The sequence below is a fragment of the Ursus americanus genome, chromosome 9 (genome assembly GCF_024610735.1).
Source record: "Ursus americanus isolate L20-20 chromosome 9, mUrsAme1.1.p, whole genome shotgun sequence".
Classification (NCBI taxonomy): domain Eukaryota; kingdom Metazoa; phylum Chordata; class Mammalia; order Carnivora; family Ursidae; genus Ursus; species Ursus americanus.
In genome coordinates, this window is record NC_142135.1 from 75,436,764 (window position 1) to 75,460,891 (window position 24,128).

At 39.7% G+C, this 24,128-nt stretch overlaps 1 long non-coding RNA gene across 1 annotated transcript in view; it reads right to left on the reverse strand.

The window, feature by feature from the left end:
• Positions 1-1,493: 1,493 nt before the first annotated feature.
• LOC148109499 (uncharacterized) overlaps positions 1,494-24,128 on the reverse strand; it is a 35,097-nt gene continuing 12,462 nt past the window's right edge. The window contains exon 2 of the long non-coding RNA XR_015725846.1: positions 1,494-1,741. This is a non-coding gene — a long non-coding RNA (uncharacterized LOC148109499). The remainder of the gene's footprint in view (positions 1,742-24,128) is intronic.

The window sequence follows — 24,128 nt, forward strand, 5'->3', positions numbered from 1 at the left end:
TTAAATAAAGGAACCTGTTCCTATTCAAAGAACATACATTTTGCATGTAAGAATCCAGAATAATTGTTACTAGGTCTTTTATTTTTATTCCATTTAAAATGATAAAGAATGAGAAACCTCAGGTAGCTTATTCAACTCAATTACAATATATTTTAAGTTATGAATTTGACTGAAATTTAATAAAGGACTTGACCTGTGTTTCTCCAAGGGTGATCCTCAAACCACCTGCATCAGAATTAACTGAGATGTGTACCAAAAACACCATTTCCAGGGGCACCAGGGTAGCTTAGTTGGTTATGCGTCTGCCTTCAGCTCAGGTCATGATCTTGGTTCAGGTCATGACCTTGGGATGGAGCCCCGGGTCCAGTTCCCTGCTCAGCGGGGAGTCTGCTTCTCCCTCTGCCCTCCCCTGCCCCGCTCGTGCTCTCCCTCTCAAATAAATAAATAAATGAATAAATAAATATCTTAAAAAAAATCCATTTCCCAAATGTTCCAGGAAACACTTGAACACTCCTGAACCCCAGAGCTTGGGCTCCTCTGCCGTGTGACCACCTTTCGGTTACCTCTGCATATCTGGCCTTGATAAACTGCCTTAAAGAACATGTGCTCCTGCTATTTTGGTCTCATGAGATACATTTCAAAACAGAAAGAGAACAAAAACATGAGATGTTCTTTGATCTTTACATCTTGCTCTAGAGCTTCTGTGTGCTTGAAACTTTGTTATATTTTTGTTACAAAGCAGATACACTTCTTCCCTCAGTGCCCTCAACTAAGAAAGTTAGAGTTGCAATTTAATGCTATTAATGGTGTAAGAGAGGACTGCACCATATAGCCTTCACAGTTTGACCATGGATTTTCTTAACAAACTGATACATGGCACTCATGATGTGCTAGGCAACGTCCTGAATACTTTACAGTAGTACTGACTTACACAAACCTCTAGATAAGCCCATCGGGTAGATATTATTGTTATCCCCATGACATATTATGAATGAACATTTTTCTGGTCACCTCTTCTGGCAGCATTGTGTCTCAAGCTCTTAGAACTCTGAAATACATCACCAAAACCCGAAACAGAACAAACAGTTCTGCATAAGTAGAAGATGGAGAAATTGGTGCCAAAAATTTATTATCTCAAAGTGTTATTTGGTGTGGGAAATAAAAAGATTACTGAAAAAAAAAAAAAAGACTACTTGAAAAATTCTCTACTCAAAGTGTTATTTGGTGTGGAAAATGAAGACTACCGAAAAATTCTGAAAAAATCCCTTGAAGCTCTGATATAAATTTGGGACATAAGAGAGGAAAAGAGATCTCTCTTTACATTTAGATAAGCCCCTAAAACTCTGGGTGCTGCTTGAGACCTTGCCACTCTGAATCTCTGGGGGTGGGAGCACAGAATACATAGGTGCACTGTCACCTTCTCCACACAGTCTGAACAAGCTGCATTCAAGGAGGCTGTTAGTCCCCTCTGCAACCCCAATGACAGGCAAACATCAGGAAAGGAAAGAAGTTAATTTTTAATAAAAGAGGAAATATGTTGCAATGTGGTCACCTACAGAAGCTACAGTTCATCTGTATAATAGTAAAATATAACCATGGTCTTAAATATTTCTTTAAATCATTCTGCAGGAGTGAGAACTGGACTTCAAGCCGGCAAAGGGAGGACAGGACACAGCTCACGTGAAAGTCCCTCTGAGAAGGTTGCAGCTTCAAGCAGCTAAACTTGTGATGTTTTTCCATTCTGCATGGATATAGAAGAATTTATCTGAAAATTAAACTTGTGTGGGACTTTTTCTTTTAACTCTTTGCAATATTCAAATTTAGTAGGAAAGCAGAGGATCCTGACGTGTACAAAGGAATCAACATCTACTAAAAGTTGATTATATTATACACTCACCTCCCTCATTAATGACTTGAGCAATTAAAAAGGATGAGTCACTACAGCTTCTCATATCAGCTAATATAGATTACATTTAAATAATATCTTGTTTATGATCCCCAAATGATAAAACATAGTATATTAGTCAGGATTCTCCAGAAACTACAGAACAAGTAAAAACATATATATATATATATATATATATATATATATATATATATATATATATACACATATATATATATATAACTTTATATAACCTATCTATAAACATTATCTATCATCTATCTATCTATTGGAAGAGAGAGAGAGACAGAGAAATTTATTTTAAGGAATTGGCTCAAGTGATTGTGGTGGCTAGTTAGCCCAAACTCTACAGGGTGGGCTGTCAGACTGGAGACACGGACAGAACTCATGTTGCAGTACAAATCCAAAGGCAGTCTGGAGCACAGTTCCCGCTTTCTCAGAGGGCCTCAATCTTTTTTTTTTTTTTCTCCTAAGACCTTCAACTAATTGGATAAGGCCTACCCACATTATGGAAGATAATCTGCTTTACTAAAAATCTGCTGATTTAAATATTAATCCCATATAAAATATACCTTCACAGCAACATCAAGACTGGTGTTTGACCAAATATCTAGGTACAATGGCCTACCTGGCCAAGTTGACACATAAAATTAACTATCACAGTAGGAAAATGATCAACATTGTATTGACAGGTACTTTGTTGATTTAAGTAATAGTTCCCTTTTTAATACAATTTTGGAATTGGAAATGTTTTTAAAGATGAAACATCTTACAATCAGAGATGTTTAAATGATGGCCTCTAAATCATGGTTGATAACTGTCAGAATCATAAACATCTGTGGGCCATAATTCACTGCTACATCCCCAGAGATGAAAACAATTCCTGGGGCACCTGGCTCAGTTGGTTAAGTGACTGCCTTCAGCTCAGGTCATGATCCTGGGATCCCAGGATCAAACCCCAGGATCGAGTCCTGCATCAGGCTCCTGGCTCAGCAGAAACTCTGCTTCTCCCTCTGACCCTTCCCCCTCTCATGCTCTCTCTCTCTTTCAAATAAAATCTTAAAAACAAACAAACAAACCACCAAACCCTGGCACTTAAGAATTAGTTATATTCTAACATATATCACTACCATGTGTCAGACATTGTTCCTGACAATTATTATCATTAAACCCTTGTAACTATCTTGAGAAGTGGGTACTCTATTATTTCCATTTTACAGATAAGGAAAGAGAGTCACGGAGATACAGCTCACATGGCTGTATGAAGCTGAGCTGACACTCAAACTCTGTCACTGACTCCTCATCCATATGTTGACAAATTAGTCTAGCAGCAGTTTTGTTATTTCTCCAAGTTTTGGGAGACCACAGCTCCCCAGCTCTTCACCTAAAAGTGTATTGGCCCTGCAATCCCACTCAGAATTCTTCACCATCCTTCACACTACCTGAGATGGGCAATGGGTTAAGGTCAGGAGAACTTATTTCACAACCTTATAACTTCCTTGCAGAAGTGTTCTAGTGTTACTTTTAGAATATGACAATACTTGATGCATATTTTACACTTCTTACTCTGAGTTCTCTGCAAAAAGTAGATAATAGTACAGGTTATATCTATCGTCCTATGTTAACAAGGTTTATAAGGCTGTAGCTCAATTCTAAATTTATAGTTGTATGAAAAAAAGAAACTCTTTCACCCTATTCACTTAAGTACAAAAAGGGAAATACTTCTTCTCTACTCATGCCTTACCAGTTTAATTAGGGTCCCAAAGTCAACTCCTAATCTGCATTTATCCTGGCGTCTTCACAGGACAAAGTGAGCAACCAGGAATCCGTACAGAATGAGATCCTTACAGGATTCGTACTGAAAACGGCTTTGATCTCAGAGGTTAACTCACCAAGCATGCTTAGAACTGGGTTACGACTCTTACAAGATGATACGGAGACCACCTCAAATAGTTTGCCATGTGCCCCAGGTGGGCAAGTGCTTGTCCTCAGATAGGAGAAAGATGACACGTCCAGGCTCCATTCTGAGACAAAGGGGAAGGTGGATTTGGTATGGACAAGGTGGACCTTGTTACTCAAATATCTCTTGACCTGGGTACACTTGTTTCATATAAGTTGAGAGAAGAGAATACAATGTGCCATGCTCCCTTTGGAGGAAATTATGTCAAAGTGTTAAATAGTATAAAAAAAAAACCCCAAAACCTCCCAGTTCTTGCAGCCAGAGATGTATTGGCACTAATCAGGAAGGACATATGGATCTGTCTTAGAACACTGTTTTCACACTATGATCCTGAGAGCTCGTTAGAAATGTAAATTCATGTGCCCCATTCATATCTACTAAGTCAGAATCTCTGGGAAGAGAACCCACCAATTGGAGTTTTAAGAAGTTCTCCATGTGATTCTTTTTTTGTTGTTGTTGTTAAGATTTTTTTATTTATTTGTCAGAAAGAGAGCACAAGCAGGGGGAGTGGCAGGCAGAAACAGGCAGAGGGAGAAGCAGGCTCCATGCTGATCAAGGAGCTGGACCCGAGACTCAGCCACTTAACTGACTGAGCCACCCAGGCATCCCTCTCCATGTGATTCTTAAGCACAGTAGTTTGAGAGCTACTGCCTCAGTGAATATTTTTTGTTATACCTCAGACTCAATCTGGAGGTGACACCTGCCCCCTTTCCCATCCATAGAAAGCCTGGTATAAGTTCATCTTATCAATACAATCCAAGCAGAACACAGAGATGTTACAGTACTTTTGAGAGAGAGCATAGTGTAAAGCAGTGGTTCTCAAAGAATAGATGTTGTTGCATTGAAGATTTGTAGCAATCTTCAGGAAGCCGTCTGCACTGGGCACTGCTGTGGCTCTCAGGATCCATCTGGGGGGGGGTTCCCATTCTAGTAGGGCAAGACTCACAAATGCATAAATGGCACAACTTCTCATGGGGATGAATGCTACAAATAAAATAGAACAGGGGCCTGGGCTACAGAACACAGGAACTGGGGCTGGGACAAGAGGGAAAACCTCTCTGAGGAATTGACTTTTCAGATGAGAAATAAGAGACACTGAATGAGAGACAGTAAAACGTAAACTGCATAGCATGAGTTCTGTTATATATCTATAAGAACTGTGATTAGTAAGATTCAGGAGAGCATATACACATAATTAGAAAAAGAAGGCTTTCTGGATGATATAAAACCAGAATCATGTATTTTACCCACCCTACTGGGAAAGCATTAGATATTCTTAGAGATCAAATGGAATTCATTAAGAGAAATTTAAATCTGAAGCAATAAGAGGTGCAGAAACCAAGAATGACTTAAGTGACCACTTGAGGTTCAGGTACAAGGAAGTGGCAGGGATTTGGTGCAGAAGAGCATGATGCAAAAACTGGGCCCACACAACAAGAGAAGAAAAATCTGCAATAGATAAACCCAGCTGGCTAAATTTTGTACTAGTTCTAAGTGAAGAAATACTGAAAGCTAATTTGAAAATACCAATTTAAGGGGGAGGAGTTAAGATGGCGGAGGAGTAGGGGACCCCTTTTTCAGCCGATCCCCTGAGTCGAGCTGGATAGGTACCAGACCAGCCTAAATAACCACGGAATCAGCCTGAGACGCAGGATGATGCATCTGGATCTCTACAAATGAACATCTCCAGCGCTGAGTATTGAGGTACCAAGAGGGGAGCTGTAAACCGTGCACGGATATCGGAAGATAAAAGGAAGGGGGAGGGAGCCGCCGCGTTTGGGCTCCGGGAAGCGGCAGCCACCTGCATGGGGGAGCGGGCAGATTCACAGAGGGCACCCGCGAGAGAGCGGACTGAGACCGGTGAGCCGTGAACGCACGCGCCACCAGGCATCTCCCGGAACACCGGAATCCCGGTGTGCTCATGGGATCCAGACTGAGACCGGGAACTCCCGGAGCGCGCACGGGGCGGCTGGCGGCTGGCGGGCCACCTGCACGGGGGAGCGGGCGGACTCGCGGTCGGCACCCGCGAAACAGCAGACTGAGACCCTGAACCGGGTGCGCGCGCCACCAGGCTTCTCACGGAACTCCGGAATCCTGGTGTGCTCACGGGATCCAGACTGAGACCGGGAGACCCGGGAGCGCGAGGGGCGGCTGGTGGCTGGCGGCATTAGAAACACAAAGGACAGAGACGCGCCGGCCCTGGAAGTGAGGGCAGGGTCGCCTAGTTGGTGCGCACATCCCCGGACGCTGCAGGGTTGAGCAGCACCAACAGTAACAGAGTTAAAGTGGCCAGAACATCAGTGGAGAACGGGCCGCAATCCCTCTGTTCTGCGACAATGCAGCCTCTGCTGCTCTGACCCTCAGAAGAGGCATAGCCGGCCGCCAGGGAAAGCCGCCAGAGAACAAAAGCCTGGAAATACCGGCTCAGAGAGTGCCCATCCCCATCCTCCCTCGCAGGGGACACGGAGACTCTAACCAAACAGGGTTGCCTGAGTATCGGCGCGGCAGGCCCCTCCCCCAGAACACAGAAGGCAGGCTGAAAAATCAAGAAGCCCACAACCGGAGGCGCCTGGGTGGCGCCGTCATTGAGCGCCTGTCTTCAGCTTAGGGCGTGATCCCGGCGTTCCGGAAAGGAGTCCCTCATCGGGCTCCTCCGCTGGGAGCCTGCTTCTTCCTCTCTCACTCCCCTGCTTCTGTTTCGTTCTTGCTGACTGTCTGTCTCCCTCTCTCAGATAAGTAAATAAATAAAATCTTTAAAGAAGAAGCCCACATCTCTAAGATCCCTATAAAACAAGGGCCACGGCCTGGGACCCAGTCAATAATTTTGGGCTCTGGAAACCCCGCAACCTCTCTTCATCAGAATGACAAGAAGGAGAAGCCCCCCCCAGCAAAGAAAAGACAGTGAGTCAGTGGCCTCTGCCACAGAAGTAACGGATATGGATGTAACCAAATTATCAGAAATGGAATTCAGAGTAACAATGGTCAAGATAATGAGTAGACTTGAAAAAAGTATTCAGGAAAATATTACTGAGAATATACAATCCCTAAGGGCGGAAATGAGAGCGAATTTGACAGAAATTAAAAATTCTATGAGCCAAATGCAGGCAAAACTAGAGGCTCTGACGGCCAGGGTCACGGAAGCGGAGGAAAGGGTTAGTGAATTGGAGGATGGGTTAATAGAGGAAAAAATAAAAATAGAAGATGGTCTTAAAAAAATCCACGCCCACGAATGTTGGCTACGGGAGATTACTGACTCAACGAAACGATCCAATGTTAGAATCATCAGCATCCCCGAGGGGGTGGAGAAAAACAGAGGTCTAGAAGAGATATTTGAACAAATTGTAGCTGAAAACTTCCCTAATCTAGCAAGGGAAACAAAAATTCGTGTCCAAGAGGCAGAGAGGACCCCTCCCAAGCTCAACCATGACAGACCTACACCACGTCACGTCATAGTGCATTTCGCAAATATGAGATCCAAGGAAACAGTATTGAAAGCGGCCAGGGCAAAGAAATTTCTCACGTACCAAGGCAAAGGCATCAGAATTACATCAGACCTGTCTACACAGACCTGGAATGAGAGAAAGGGTTGGGGGAGCATTTTTAAAGCTCTTTCAGAGAAAAACATGCAGCCAAGGATCCTTTATCCAGCAAGGCTGTCATTCAGAATTGATGGAGAAATAAAGACATTTCAGAATCGACAGTCACTAGCCAATTTCGTAACCACGAAACCAGCCCTACAGGAGGTATTACGGGGGGTTCTATAAAAGTAAAAAGGCCCCAAGAGTGATACAAAACAGAAAGTCACAGCCAATACAAACAAAGACTTTACTGACAACATGGCAGAATTAAAAGCATATCTCTCAGTACTCAGCCTGAACATTAATGGTTTAAATTCTGGTTTCAAATGCCACAGGGTTGCAGATTGGATAAAAAGAAATGACCCATCCATTTGCTGTCTACAAGAGACTCATTTCGAACCCAAAGATGCATTCAGACTGAGAGTAAGGGGATGGAGTACCATCTTTCATGCAAATGGACCTCAAAAGAAAGCTGGGGTAGCAATTCTCATATCAGATAAATTGGATTTTAAACTACAGACTATAGTTAGAGATGCAGAAGGGCACTATATTATTCTTAAAGGAAGTATTCAACAAGTGGATATGACAATTATAAATATATATGCCCCCAACAGGGGAGCAGCAAGATACACAAGCCAACTCTTAACCAGAATAAAGAGACATATAGATAAAAATACATTAATAGTAGGGGACCTCAACACTCCACTCTCAGAAATAGACAGAACACCCTGGCAAAAACTAAGCAAAGAATCAAAGGCTTTGAATGCCATACTCGACGAGTTGGACCTCTTAGATATATATAGAACACTACACCCCAGAACCAAAGAATACTCATTCTATTCTAATGCCCATGGAACATTCTCAAGAATAGACCATGTTCTGGGACACAAAACAGGTCTCAACCGATACCAAAAGATTGAAATTATCCCCTGCATATTCTCAGACCACAACGCTCTGAAATTGGAACTCAACCACAAGGAAAAATTTGGAAGAAACTCAAACACTTGGAGACTAAGAACCATCCTGCTCAGGAATGACTCGATAAACCAGGAAATCAAAAATCAAATTAAACAATTTATGGAGACCAATGAGAATAGAAAATACAACAGTCCAAAACCTATGGGATACTGCAAAGGCAGTCCTAAGGGGGAAATACATAGCCATCCAAGCCTCACTCAAAAGAATAGAAAAATCTAAAATGCAGTTTTTATATTCTCACCTCAAGAAGCTGGAACAGCAACAGAGGGACAGGCCTAATCCACGCACAAGGAAGCAGTTGACCAAAATTAAAGCTGAAATCAATCAAGCAGAAACCAGAAGTACAGTAGAGCAGATCAACAGGACTAGAAGCTGGTTCTTGGAGAGAATCAATAAAATTGACAGACCACTGGCAAGACTTATCCAAAAGAAAAGAGAAAGGACCCAGATTATTAAAATTATGAATGAAAAAGGAGAGGTCACGACGAACACCATTGAAATTGGAAGGATTATTAGAAATTTTTATCAACAGCTATATGCCAATAAACTAAGCAATCTGGAAGAGATGGAATCCTTCCTGGAAACCTATAAACTACCAAGATTGAAAAAGGAAGAAATTGATTCCTTAAACAGGCCAATTAATTATGAAGAAATTGAGTCAGTGATAAACAACCTTCCAAATAACAAAACTCCAGGCCCGGACGGTTTTCCTGGGGAATTCTACCAAACATTCAAAGAAGAAATAATACCTATTCTCCTAAAGCTATTTCAAAAAATAGAAACAGAAGGAAAGCTACCAAACTCATTCTATGAGGCCAATATTACCTTGATCCCCAAACCAGGCAAAGACCCCCTCAAAAAGGAGAATTACAGACCGATTTCCCTAATGAATATGGACGCCAAAATCCTCAACAAGATACTTGCTAATAGAATCCAACAGTTCATTAAAAGGATTATCCACCACGATCAAGTGGGATTCATACCTGGGATGCAAGCGTGGTTCAATATTCGCAAATCAATCAGCGTGATACATCATATCAACAAGAAAAGACTCAAGAACCATATGATCCTCTCAATCGATGCCGAAAAAGCATTTGACAAAATACAGCATCCTTTCCTGATTAAAACCCTTCAGAGTGTAGGAATAGAAGGTACATTTCTCAATCTCATAAAAGCCATCTATGAAAAGCCTACTGCAAATATTATTCTCAATGGGGAAAAGCTGGAAGCCTTTCCCTTAAGATCAGGAACACGACAAGGATGCCCACTCTCGCCACTATTATTCAACATAGTACTAGAAGTCCTTGCAACAGCAATCAGACAACAAAAAGGGATCAAAGGTATTCAAATCGGCAAAGAAGAAGTCAAAATGTCTCTCTTCGCAGACGACATGATACTCTATATGGAAAACCCAAAAGAAGCCACTCCCAAACTATTAGAAGTTATAGAGCAATTCAGTAACGTGGCGGGATACAAAATCAATGCTCAGAAATCAGTTGCATTTCTGTACACGAATAACGAGAACGAAGAAAGAGAAATCAGGGAATCCATCCCATTTACAATAGCACCAAAAACCATACGTTACCTTGGAATTAACTTAACCAGAGACGTAAAGGACCTTTATTCTAGAAACTATAAATCACTCTTAAAAGACATTGAGGAAGACATAAAAAGATGGAAAGATATTCCATGCTCATGGATCGGAAGAATTAACATAGTTAAAATGTCCATGCTACCCAGAGCAATCTACACTTTCAATGCTATCCCGATCAAAATACCGAGAACGTTTTTCAAAGAACTGGAACAAATAGTCCTTAAATTTGTATGGAACCAGAAAAGACCCCGAATCTCCAAGGAACTGTTGAAAAGGAAAAACAAAGCTGGGGGCATCACAATGCCGGATTTCGAGCTGTACTACAAAGCTGTGATCACAAAGACAGCATGGTACTGGCACAAAAACAGACACATAGACCAATGGAACAGAATAGAGAGCCCAGAAATGGACCCTCAGCTCTTTGGGCAACTAATATTTGATAAAGCAGGAAAAAACATCCAGTGGGAAAAAGACAGTCTCTTCAATAAATGGTGCTGGGAAAATTGGACAGCTACATGCAAAAGAATGAAACTTGACCACTATCTCACACCATACACAAAAATAAACTCCAAATGGATGAAAGACCTCGATGTGAGACAGGAATCCATCAAAATTCTAGAGGAGAACATAGGCAGCAACCTCTACGACATCAGCCAAAGCAGCCTTTTTCATGACACATCCCCAAAGGCAAGAGAAACAAAAGATAAAATGAATTTATGGGACTTCATCAAGATTAAAAGTTTCTGCACATCCAAGGAAACAGGCAGAAAAACTAAGAGGCAGCCCACGGAATGGGAGAATATATTTGCAAATGACACTACAGATAAAGGACTGGTATCCAAGATCTACAAAGAACTTCTCAAACGCAATACACGAGAAACAAATAAACAAATCAAAAAATGGGCAGAAGATATGAACAGACACTTTTCCAATGAAGACATACAAATGGCTAACAGACACATGAAAAAATGTTCAAAATCATTAGCCATCAAGGAAATTCAAATCAAAACCACACTGAGATACCACCTTATGCCAGTTAGAATGGCAAAAATAGACAAGGCAAGAAACAACAATTGTTGGAGAGGATGTGGAGAAAGGGGATCCCTCCTACATTGTTGGTGGGAATGCAAGTTGGTACAGCCACTCTGGAAAACCGTGTGGAGGTCCCTTAAAAAGTTAAAAATTGAGCTACCCTATGATCCAGCCATTGCACTACTGGGTGTTTACCCCAAAGATACAGACGTAGTGAAGAGAAGGGCCATATGCACCCCAATGTTCATAGCAGCAATGTCCACAATAGCTAAATCGTGGAAGGAGCCGAGATGCCCTGCAACAGATGACTGGATTAAGAAGTTGTGGTCCATATATACAATGGAATATTACTCAGCAATCAGAAAGAATGAGTTCTCAACATTTGCTACAACATGGACGGCACTGGAGGAGATAATGCTTAGTGAAATAAGTCAAGCAGAGAAAGACAACTATCATATGATTTCTCTCATCTATGGAACATAAGAACTAGAATGATCAGTAGGGGAAGAAAGGGATAAAGAAAGGGGGGGTAATCAGAAGGGGGAATGAAACATGAGAGACTATGGACTATGAGAAACAAACTGAGGGCTACAGAGGGGAGGGGGGTGGGGGAATGGGATAGACCGGTGATGGGTAGTAAGGAGGGCACATATTGCATGGTGCACTGGGTGTTATACACAACTAATGAATCATCGAGCCTTACATCGAAAACCGGGGATGTACTGTATGGTGACTAACATAATATAATAAAAAATCATTATTTATAAAAAAAAAAAAAAGAGAATACCAATTTAAGAACACTAATATATGTTCTGCCTAATTTGTTGCATAAAATTATGCATACTTGAACTGTAAATTACACAATTCTCATTTTGTAGTAGTCATTCCATTACATCGTTTTTATAGTCCATATTTATCAAGTCCCAGGTTGAACAACCCTTCTAATTTAATTATAACTATACTTTTATTACAAATAGTAAAAATGATATGACCTTGATAGCTCACAGAGATCGGAAGTTGGGAAGGAAGAAGAGAAAGTTGGGAAGTGAATGCCATTCTCTTACAAAGTGGAGAATCAAGAGACTGTTTATGATTGATAGAGCAGGAAACACAGGCTTACATACATGTTTCCAAAGATGAGAAGATACCATAGAAGTAATAATTTCATAGGATTAAGAGAGCAGCAATAGTGAAGTAAGGGAACAATTTCCACATCCATTATTGGAAGAGGATGATAAAGCCTAAATTAGATGATAATCAATAAACAGCAGTTCATGTGTAATTTTAGAATAATGAAATGAGCACTAGAAGAACTTAAAAGGGAATGATTAGGGGTGGTGTCCCATGGGGAGAGTGGGTCAGGGGTAAGGAAGGATGGGTAAAGGGACTATTGGCTTTCTCTTAAGTTCCACAGGAAGATTTGGTTTTCATTAACCATGACATGTCACTTTGATACAGTTTGAACATGGAGATTTTTTAAAAAACGTTTCTAGGGATCATTATAAATAAGTATTTGGATTAGCGGACCTGGCAGTGAATTCTAAGCGCACACTGTTCTAATGTTTAGAATACCCCTTGTGGCACAGATCATCAGTATGCTGCACAAGGATAGCCTGCATCAGAATCACCTGGGGCTTGTGTCACACATTAAAATCCTTGAGCTCCACCCAGAACCACTGACTCTGAATCTAAGAGAGGGGAGGATGGTGACAATCAGCATTTTTAACACAAGAGGCTTTTGTGAATATAAATGTCAAAAGACTTAGTCTTTTAGAGTATTTTAAACACTAAATTCTATACAATCTGGGGTGACAAGGCCCCTCTGTTTGAGATATAATGGGACGTCTTAAATCAACAAATTTTTTTAAATGTAGGTGTAGGAGCTAGAGTTAATGCTTGGATCCATCGCTACTACATACCTGAATTGATAGCTACCAGAACCCCTGGATCAGTAGTGAAGTGAGAAACACAGCACTTTGCACCATGCTCACAGTTACCGGGAGAAGTGGCACATCTCTACTCTGTAAGAGCAAGAGGAACAGCAGTTAAGGTGAAGAGATGCCAGAACAGAGCAGCACTAGGGCTGCAGTAGGTGGGCATCACAGGCATCCATCCTGGGGCATTGCCAAGCGAAGGCGTGTATTTGAAATGAGCTAGGATCTCCAGTTATTGAACTGCTGAGATCCAGGGACTAAGGACTATTTGACCTACCACAGTTATTTTTCACTTATAGTCTTTGATTATCCCTTGCTGGGGCTGGTGTTGACTGAGAAAGAAAATGACAAAGGAAGGAGAAGGAGATGGAAAGGGAGAAGGAGAAAATTGCCAGTGTTTTTCTTTAGATCAAGATACAGAAAATATTTTTAATCAATATACACATTTTTAGCAAGACTCAGTAAGCCCAGTTTGTGGTTCACATAACATTTCTTGACCCTCTACGATGTGCCTGACATTGAAGTATAAAAGATGAAGAAGAGGAAATGCTTGCCATCTAAGATTCAATTCACTTAGGAAAGAAAACAAGTAGACAATCATGAAAGTGATGGAGAGCTGGTGTGTCTCTCCCCAGAAAAGTCAGAAATGGTAGTGCACTTTGAGTGGCAAGCTCAAAGATGTAATGAATCCACTAGCAGGCTGCAGCTACAAACAGTCTGAAAGAACTGGAGAGACTGTGGTGACAGATGACTGTGGAGAGGAAGACTGTGGCTATAACGGTTCTTATCTGGGCTGCTCATGAGAATCACCTTTTCAAAAATAATAAAAAATACTTTAAAAAATAGTAAGTGGTCAGTGAAAATGAGGAAGTAGGCAACTATAAGCACTCATCCCTCCACAGAAGCATTAAAAAATAAAAAAAATTCAAAGGGAAACTATCACAGAACCACCTTTGCCAGAGCTCTGGAACACAGCCACAACTAAATGCTGAATGAAGGACAACTGAAAAATAGTAGAAAAGTTTCGTGGCATTTTTACTAGCCATTGCCACATCCCTTCCCCAGCTCAGCGGTGGTCGTGAAGATGGCCACCCACATTCCCAAGGTGGGACTCTGGTCTCCGACTCCGGAAGGAGCAGAGCAGAACTTACTTGCAAGAAATTGTGTCTGAGTGTTTTAACTTGTCTGGGGCTAACTGAAGGACAAACAGGAAGCACTTGTTTTTGTTTCACCTTAGAGCTCAGGTTGGAAAAGCAGCAGGCATACCTTAAATCATTCTAAGATGAACTAGCAACCTGTAGTCTCCTGGGACAAAAGCTTATAGTTGAGGTATATGACAGAGTGACAAAATCTTAGAAAGAAAGCGGGGGAGAGAGCTTCTTTAGGAAATGAGGGTATACAAAAGCACCTATCTACACTATGGAAATGAGAAGGCCATGCACATGCCCAAGACAGGATACATATTCACAGAAGAATCAAGAAGGTCTTAAGCTTTTGCTTTTGGCTGATTTCTGGGACCAGTGCAAGCAGAACGAGCACAGTGACATGGCTAAGTAGTGATAGTACACTGCAAAGACTGGGAGAGATTGTGCGCGCGCGCGCGCGTGCCACATTTGGCTTTTTTATTTCTTCTCTTCCTCCTTCTTGTTCTTCTTTGTCTTTTTTTCCCCCCTGGTTGCTAGTGTTCAAGGAAATTACTCTCAAAACACTATCTGAATACAAACTAAAGGAACAGAGGCTTCAGAGACCACACATGACAAAGAATACACACTTCACAAAAATAGTTTAGAAGGGTCACTAAAGGGCACTGGGTGGATCAATCAGTTAAATGTCTGCCTTTGGCTCAGGTCATGATCCCAGGGTCCTGGGATTGAGTGGTGCATCGGATTCTCTGCTCAGCAGGGAGTCTGCTTCTCTCTCTATCCTCCCCCCCTGCTCGTGATCTCTCTCTCTCTCTCTCAAATAAATAAATAAAATCTTAAAAAAAAAAAAGGGTCTCTAAACAAAAAACATCCCAAGGCACACAACAAAAACAAATGCTAAGGGAAAATTTTGATTTCCAGATTTACTACATCACATTGTTTAAAATGTCTAGTTTTCAACATGCAAAGAATGAAGCATGCAAAGAAACAGGAAAGCGTGGCCCTTCACAGAAGAAAGTAACAGAAACTGTGCCTGAGGAATATAGATTTGGACTTACTAAATAATGACTTCAAAACAACTGTCTTAATTATGCTCAAAAATCCAGTGTAGCCAGGAAAATGATGTATAAATAACCAAATAGAAATTCTGGAGCTGAAATATACAATAACTGAAATGAAAATGAAATTGAAGAAAACCTAAATAAATGGAAAGACATCCAATGTTCATGGCTTAGACTGGAATCAGTGAGTTTGAGGGGACTGAGACTGACAGGCCTAACGCAGGCAAAGCCAGTGAAGATTGAGAGGATCCAAGAAATAAAACACATGTGGAGGTGGAGCACAAGGATAGAGTTTTGACCTTTAGTTTTCTGACTTGGGTAACTGAGTAATTAGTGTTTTCATTAACTGAAAGAAAGCTCAAGGAGATGGAGGTAAGAAGAAATGCTGGATCCCAGGTTTGCTTTAATTTAGGATGTACTGAGCTCAAGGTTCATAAGACATGTGGGTAGAACCAGGCAAGGGGCAGTTAGAACTACTCATCTGGAAGTCCTATTTATAATGTGCTGATTGGCTTTCCACAACATAATCTCTCCAATACTTAGGAGATTCACAAAAAGACAACAAGTCAACACCAAAAATAAGATTGGCAGCATACTTCACAATAACTTGGAAGGAATTTCCCAAAACAACAGCTGAAGCATAGATGGAAGTACCATCATAAGCAATAAATGTTTTGTCACCAAAGCAAAGTGAAACTTATTCCTTCCCCCAGTGCTTACCTTGTGACTCTGAAGCTGAGGGTTTCTAAGTCCCTTACTTCATACTGAGCCCTCTACTTTGAGGAAACATCTAGTCTTCAGTCTTAGTAGTCCTACAGTAGTTTCTACAACTACTGGCTCTGAATCCCAGAAACCAACAGAACAAGAATTGGCAGAGAGGGAAGAAAGGAGGAAGATTGACTCTGAGGTGCACATAATTCTAGGAAGTATAGCCCCAATTATAGGAGGCTGCCTCCAAAGGGCATCACAGAAAAGAGACCAGAGAAAAAAGGATTCTCAAGTACTTGACACATTGGCCATATGTGGTGGGCCTTTGAAGAGCCTAAAAAGATACAGTATGGTCTCAAAAGATGAGAGAAGGGTTTTTTCCCCCCATACTTGGGCTAAGTACAACTAAAAATCCATGGGCATAACATAAGAAAACATAAGAAGATTCAAAGTTGGATAGAAGAAGCCAAACAGGATAGGGGCCTTGGACCTAAGGAACGACCCAGCAGTGAGTTCCCGGGTTTTGTTTTTACCTCATCCTCCAAGACTGGGTGCTGGAGAAACTGGCAACCTAGAATCATAAATGAGTGCCGACAAAAAAAAAAAAAATCCCAGGCTAAGCCTGCTCTAGTCAAAAGATGAGGAAAGAGACAGCCTAGCAATGCAGAGAACTTTTAGAAAACAACTGCTTTCCTGCCAAGGAATTCAGGCAGCCTCTGGAAGCTAGAAAAGGCAAGGAAGGGACTCTCCCATAGAGCCTCCAGAGTGAATATCCTGCAGACACCTTGATTTTAGTCCAATGAGCCTCATTTTCAGAATTCTGACTTCCAGAACTAGAAGATAACAAATTTGTGTTGTTTTAAGCCACTGAGATTGTGGTAATTTTTTACAGCATCAACAGGAAACTAATACAGATTTTGGTACAGAGAGTGGGGTGCTGCTGTAAAACGATACCTAAAAATGTGGAAGTTGCTTTAGAACTGGGTAAAGTATAGAGGTTGGAAGGATTTTATTTATTTATTTATTTTTTTAAAAACTTTTTTAAAAAGATTTTTTATTTATTTACTCAACAGAGATAGAGATAGCCAGCGAGAGAGGGAACACAAGCAGGGGGAATGGGAGAGGAAGAAGCAGGCTCATAGTGGAGGAGCCTGATGTGGGGCTCGATCCCACAACGCCGGGATCATGCCCTGAGCCGAAGGCAGACGCTTAACTGCTGTGCCACCCAGGCGCCCCGGATTTTTTTTTTTTTAAAGTAGGCTCCACACCCAGCGTGGAGCCCAATGTGGGGCTTAAACTCACGACCCTGAGATCAGGAGTCTGATGCCCAACTGACTGAGCCACCCAGGTGTCCCAAGGCTAGAAGAATTTTAAGGAGAATGATAGAAAAAGCTTAGATTATCTTGAACAGTTGTTGAAATAATAAATTAGTTGAAATACAGATGTTAATGGCTCTGCTAGTAAGGACTCAGAATGAAGTGAAGGGCAGGGTTCAGAGAAAAATTATCATCGGCAAACTGTTAATAGAAACAAAGACATGGAGGGTTGGAAGGAAATGAGAAAAATGCTACTGGGAATTGGAGGAAAAGGGATCCTTGTTATATAGTAGCATAGCTGGCATAAATTACATAGTGGCTTAGGTGAATTGTTTCCTATTTTTATATGGAAAGCAAACTTATAAATGATAGGCTTAAACAATGTTAAAGAAAAGTATGTTTCATGATACTTGCTAAAGAGAGTAAGGCTGTCACTAAAGATGGGGAAGGGGTGGTCAGAGATTGAGCTAAACAAGAGATTGAGCTGTTACAAGGACATGTGGAGATTTATGGCTGAGGAACAGGGTTGGGGTCAGCGGATGGAACATTACTAAGAGGAAACATCAGGGTAGGGGGATTCTGGTTAAACCAACATGACAGGATTTTTACTAAAGACAGGTTAACAAAGGTTGTGGATAATGAATTCGATTAGATTATCAAGGGTGGGGATTTTCACTAAACTGACCCAGCAGGATTCTTGCTAAAACTAAATAGGCCAAGGACAGAGCTCAAGGGCAAGGTCTAGTCAAAAGAGGACTCAGAGGAACCTGACTAAAGTTTGGTCAAAGGAGAGAGAATTTGTCAATATTTAGCTGAGATTTTCAAGCAGAGTATTGAAGGTGAAGCCTGGTTCTTTCTTGCTGCTTGCAAATAAAATGTGAGAGGAAAGAGATAAATTGAAGTAAGAAGTGTTAAGCAAAAAGGAATTAGGGCTTGATGATTTAAGAAATTTTCATCCTCTGGATGTTTTTCCCTGCTTTATCAAAGATTAGTTGCCCAAAGAGCTGAGGGTCCATTTCTGGGTTCTCTATTCTGTTCCATTGATCTATGTGTCTGTTTGTGTGCCAGTACCATGCTGTCTTTGTGATCACAGCTTTGTAGTACAGCTCGAAATCTGGCATTGTGATGCCCCCAGCTTTGTTTTTCCTTTTCAACAGTTCCTTGGCGATTCAGGAATCAATGCTCAGAAATCATTGCATTTCTATACACGAATAATGAGACTGAAGAAAGAGAAATTAGGGAATCCATCCCATTTACAATAGCACCAAAAACCATACGTTACCTTGGAATTAACTTAACCGGAGACGTAAAGGATCTATATTCCAGCAACTACAAATCACTCTTGAAAGACATTGAGGAAAACACAAAAAGATGGAAAAATATTCCACGCTTATGGATCGGAAGAATTAACATAGTTAAAATGTCCATGCTACCCAGAGCAATCTACACTTTCAATGCTATCCCGATCAAAATACCGAGGACATTTTTCAAAGAACTGGAACAAAAAGACAATTATCATATGATTTCTCTCATCTATGGAACATAAGAACTAGGAAGATCGGTAGGGGAAGAAAGGGATAAAGAAAGGGGGGGTAATCAGAAGGGGGAATGAAGCGTGAACGACTATGGACTCTGAGAAACAAACTGAGGGCTTCAGAGGGGAGGGGGATGGGGGAATGGGATAGACTGGTGATGGGTAGTAAGGAGGGCACGTATTGCATGGTGCACTGGGTGTTATACGCAACTAATGAAGCATCGAGCTTTACATCGGAAACCAGGGATGTACTGTATGGTGACTAATATAATATAATAAAAAAAAATTAAAAAAAAAAAAGAAATTTTCATCCTATCTAGACGGCCAAAGATGCTAAAATTAAGAGAGTCACTGTCAGGAAAGCATACTCTTGAGAGAAAGCCAAGAGTATGAATAACCTTTCCATAGTGCCTCAGGATAGAAAGGTTGGAGTATTCAGTGACACAGGGTGCTCTCTGAAGAGCAGGAATTTGATTCATGGATCTCCATCTAAGCAAAAACCAGGAATAGATATGGGATTACCTAGGAATGATTTGTGGAGGAGCCTCTTGCTTAATGCAGTGAAGCTGAGACATACATGAGAGACCCACAAGGATCTTGGCAGAAAGGCTGAACTGAAATGGACAAAGACAGAACAAAATGAAGAAAGGCTGCCCAGGCTGTCAGACTCCCACAATCCTTCAGACAGGAGAGAGGTTGATGGAACTACTCAGTTGCAGATAACTGCTTCCTTTTATGAAAAAAGGAAGATAACTCCAGGGGTGGAGCCAGAAGCCCAGAAGGCAAAGCTGACAAATCAAGGTGAATCAGTGAGCACAGGTGATTATTTCCAGGCCCTAAAACCTAATGGAATTTGCCCAGTTGGATTACTAAATTGCTCCCAGCCAGTGAGTACTTTCCATCTTCCATTTCCTCTTATTTGGAATGGGAATGTCAGTAACTGGTATTCTATACCTGTCCCACCATTATATTTCTTGCTTTCTAGTTTCATAAGCCCACAGATTGACAGGAATCTCACTCCAGGATAGATTACGCAAGTTTAAAAGAAGTCATACAGAGCATGTTCTTTGAATATAATGGAATCAAACCAGAAATGGATTAGAAAAAGATAACAGAAAAATTTCGAAATTTAGAAATCAAACAATATACTTCTACATAGCCTATAGATTAAGAAGAAAATCTGAAGGACAATTTAAAAAAAACACATTAAACTGAATGAAAATAAAAACATACCAAAATTTGCGGGACACAGCTAAAACAGCACTAAGAACAAAATTTATAGCACTAAAATGCATATATCAGAGGAAAGTCCCAAATACTCTAAGCTCTCATCTCTAACTACTAGAGGAAGAATGAACTGATATTGAAGTAAGCAGAAGGCAGTACTATAGATAAGAACAGAAATGCATCAAATTGAAGGCAAAAAACAATAGAGAAAATCAGTAAAACCAAAGATTTTTTGGGTAAAGATTTTAATACTGACAGACCTCTAGAAAGACCAAAAAAGAAACAAAAGAGAGAAAGTACAAATTACTAGTATCAGGAACGAAACACAGGATATCACAACATATCCTGCATTCGTCAGAATGGTAATAAAGGCATACAAAGAAAACTCTGCACACATAAGTTTGACAACTTAATTGAAATTACCACAACTCACCCAATATAAAATAGGCAATGTGAATAGCCTGTAATTACTAGATAAAGTGAATTTTTAACTATAAAAACCCTGAGAAAGAAATCCCTAGGCTCAGACGGTTTGACCAAAGAATTCTACCAAACTTTGGTTTAATGAAAATTCCATCTCTTCCAGAAATCAGAAGGAGAAGTACATTCTAACTCATTATGCTGATATCAAAACAACACAAAACAGCAAAAAAGGAAAACTACAGATTAATATCTCCCATGGATATAGATGCAAAAATGCCTAACAAAATATTAACAAACAGAATTCAGCAATATATAAAAAGAATTATACACCACAACTAAATGGTGTTTTCCCAAGATGCAATGCTGATTCAATATTTGAAACTTGATCAATGTAATCCACCCTGTTATAAGGCTAAAGAAGAAAAACCACATGATTGTATCAACAGAATCAGAAAAAGCCTTTGACAAAATTCAACATCCATTCATGGCAAAAACTCTCAGTAAAGTAGAATAGAGGAGGAACATCTTCAATTTGATAAACATCTACAAAATATGTACAAATAACATTTTGCTTAATGATGAAAACCTAAATTCTTTTCCCCTAAGATCAGAAAAAAGGAAGTATATGTACTCTAACCACTGACAATCAACTTAGTACTACTGGAAGTTTAGGAAGCACAAGAAGACAAGAAAGGAAATAAAGGCATACAACTTGGAAGGGAAGAAATACACTGACCCTGTTTGTGGATGGATGATAGTCTACATAAGAATCCCAAGAAATCTACTCACACATACACAAAAGTTCTATAACTAATCAGTGAGTTCAGCAAGGTCACAAGATAAAATGACAACATACAGACATCAATTGTATTTTATATACTAGCAATGAGTATTTAGAGACCAAAATGTAAAATTCAATACCATTTACAATTGCTCAAAAAAGTGAAATAAATACTTAGTTGTATATTTAACAAAATATGTACAGGATTTGTATGCTGAAAACCAAAAAACACTACTGAGAGATAGTCTATATCTATGAATGGAAAAACTCAACACAGTATGTCAATTCTCTCCAAATTCTGAGATACAGATTTAACATAATTCCTACCCAAATCCCAGAAATATGTTTTTGTAGAGGTGGACATGATTATTTTAATATTTATATGGAAAGGCAAGAGGATAACAGCTAAAAGAATTCTGAAGAACAAAGTGGGTATAATCACTCTGTTTTCAAAACTTAGTATATAGCTAGAATCATAAAAGACTATGTGGCTTTGGCAGAGGGATGAACTCATAAATCAATGAAAAGGATAGAAAACCCATATATATATATACTACCAACTGTTTTTTGACAAAGGTGCAAAAGCAATTTAATGGAGAAAGGATAATCTTTTTAATAAATGGTGCTGGAAAAATTGAATATTATAGGAAAAGAATAAAACTCAGCCTAAAATTCATACCTAATATAAAACATTAACTTGAAATGAATGATAGATTTGAAATACAAAACTATAAAACTTTTAGAAGACAACGTAAGAGAAAAACTCTGATATCCAGAGTTTGGTGAGTAGTTCTTAGGCATGATCCTAAAATACCAATTTATCATAGACAAAACTGATATAGTGGACTGTGTCAAAATTAAAAACTTTTGCTCTGCAAAGCACCCTGTTAAAAGATGAAAAGACAAGTGACAGACTGGGAAAAATATTTGCAAACCATAATTTTGACAAAGGACTCATACTTAGAATATGTTAAGAACTCCCAAACATGACATTAAAATTCAATTTTAGAAATTAGAATTCAAAAAATTCCATTAGAAATGAGAAAAAGATATAAAGAGACATTTCAGTAAAGAGAGCATACTAATGGCAAGCTAGCACATGAAAAGATGTTCAAGGTCACTATTATTAGAACAGCTAAAATAAAAAAAATAGCAACAATATGGAAGACTGGTGAGGATGTGGAGAATCTAGTTCTCTGGCATATGGCTTGTGAGAATGTAAAATGGTACAACCACTGTGGAAAATAGTTCGGCAGACTCTTAAAAAAACTAAACATATACTTTAACCATATGACCTAGTAATTTTGCACTTCTGGTTATTTATCCCAAAGAAATGAAAGCTTATGTTTGCAGAAAAACCTGTACACAATTGTTCAAAGCAGTTTTATTTTTAATAGCTCCAAGAAACAACTAAAGTGTCCCTCAATTGGTGAATGGTTCAATTAATTGTGGTACATTTATACCACGGAATACTACTCAGAAATAAGAAGGGACAAACTATTGATACATGCAACAATTTGGGTAAATATCAAAGATATTATCTTGACTGAATAATGCCAATCACAAATGTTATATATTGTGTGATTCCATTTCTGTTAATTTTCTTTATATGACAAAACCAGACATGAAAAACAGATTAGTGGTTGTTAGAAGTTAGGGCTGATGGCAGAGGGTGGGTGTGATTACAAAGGCGGTAGAAGATGGGAGATCTTTGTGATCATAGAACAGTTTTATGTCTTGATTGCACTGGTGGTTACAGGAATCTACACACGTAATAAAATTATGTAGAGTTATATATACAGAAGCTTTGTCAGCAAGATGGTAGATTATGAGGTCCCATCCCCATTGCCTCCCCAACAAAACAATGGCTGAACAACCACTACCCATGGAAGAAAATAGCTTTGGGAAAGTTCCAGAGTACACTTAAGAAACCACAGCAACCCACTGGAACACAAAAACCAAGAACAGCAGCACAGAAAAGTATAGGAAGCATTTTATAATTTATAATTTCCTGTGAATCTATAATTATTTCAAAATAATCTCAAAGATAATGAACAGGACTAGAATCCAGTAATCCAAAATGGTGTGATACACTTTTCTACTGAAACATAAAATTTCTCTCAACAGTCACAACAAATGGTTAATTTTCACAACAAATATGCTAGTAGACCATTAATGCATATATATGAATTAGCTTATGGTTTTTATCCCAGACTACTATTTAAATTAGGGAGCTATGCAATACAAATATATTCATAGAGTGTGTATTTCTGTTTTATGACTTATTTTTTATTGTTACTGCTATCAGACTAAAAGGATCTGTTCATATTTGGGATATTGTTTTCTTGTCTACTGTTGATTCTCTTGTTTAGTGACAAACAAAATCTTAAACTCTCTTATCTTTAAGAACTGGGACTAGGGCCCTCGGAGAGTCACTGTTATTAAGATTATGACTAAGCATGAAGGTAGTGGCAGTATATTTTTCAACTTCATAATACCAATAATAAACAGGTCCCTTGGCACTTGTCTTTTTGTTTGAATATCTAACAGTGAGACTTTTCATACTCATATTTTGGTCTTTTCTTTGTGGAAATGGGAAAATTACCCACCCCCTTACAGATAGACTGAGCCCTATGAAAAGTTCTGGCCCGTGAGCTCTGGGCAGAAATGTGTGTTACTTCCAGGGTAGATTACTTATTTGCTGGCATAAGACAATCCAAGAGCTCTCTGTTCATATTATAACAAGTGTGGACAGCACTTGTTAATATGGTGGTGTCTGGAATACTGACCCTCTCCATGGAGAACAGCTGCCGAAATGTCACCTGATAAACTTTTGTTGTGCTATGCCACTGCAATTTTGTGTTGTTTGTTAGAAATGCATAATCCGGCCTATTGAGACTGATACAGTTGAATCAGTTATATATCAGGAAGCCATCCTCATTCAAACCTGGACA